Here is a 641-nt window from a genome sequence, read left to right as displayed (position 1 = left end):
AAAGAGGAATAAATATTAAAAAATATATACAAATAAAAAATCCTCAACCGCTCTGTGTTTATACCTGGTTCGGTAAAAAACTTAAGAATCTTTGAAAGAAGAATTCTTCAGTGTATCCCAGACCCTTTCATCAGGAAGGTGGAGAAGAACTGATAATTAAAGTTGTAATATATTCAACCATGTTAAAATTAAACCTATTTAGATTCAAAATAAATTATCGGCTAAAATTAAACCTATTCTTGTTTTGCTAGTGTCAGAAATGTTGCTCGACCGTCTAGCGGTGGGAAATCCAATATTAAGAAGGTTGAATGAAGAAAAGTTGAGAAAAGTAATTAGATGATGACGAAGAATGACAGAAATGCTTGGGGCTGTGTCGTTAGAAGCCGAGGCACGCGTGGGTTGTGATATAATAAAACTAATCTAAACTTTCATTATTTATCCCTATCCAAGGAACCTGTTTCGATGTATTAGTCATATTTTATAAATCATAATTACTTGAGAGCTAATATCGAACGACACGCAAGTAAAATGTAAAGTGAAATATTCTTTTTTTAAATTATTTATTTAATGTAATTTACAACTGTACAAAATAATACAATAGATAAATATGTAGTATGTTTCATATACACTTGAAAATCTTG

The 641-nt window shown here is 30.1% G+C and overlaps 1 protein-coding gene across 1 annotated transcript in view; it reads left to right on the top strand.

Annotated features, from left to right (window-relative positions):
* The window catches only part of Dbx, a 104,227-nt gene that overhangs the window by 101,314 nt on the left and 2,272 nt on the right, over positions 1 to 641 (top strand). The gene's annotated exons all lie outside the window — the stretch shown is intronic.

This window comes from Halyomorpha halys, unplaced genomic scaffold, assembly GCF_000696795.3.
Source record: "Halyomorpha halys isolate HHAL.00 unplaced genomic scaffold, Hhal_1.1 Scaffold698.1, whole genome shotgun sequence".
NCBI lineage: Eukaryota > Metazoa > Arthropoda > Insecta > Hemiptera > Pentatomidae > Halyomorpha > Halyomorpha halys.
This window is presented reverse-complemented; position numbering and strand designations above follow the sequence as displayed.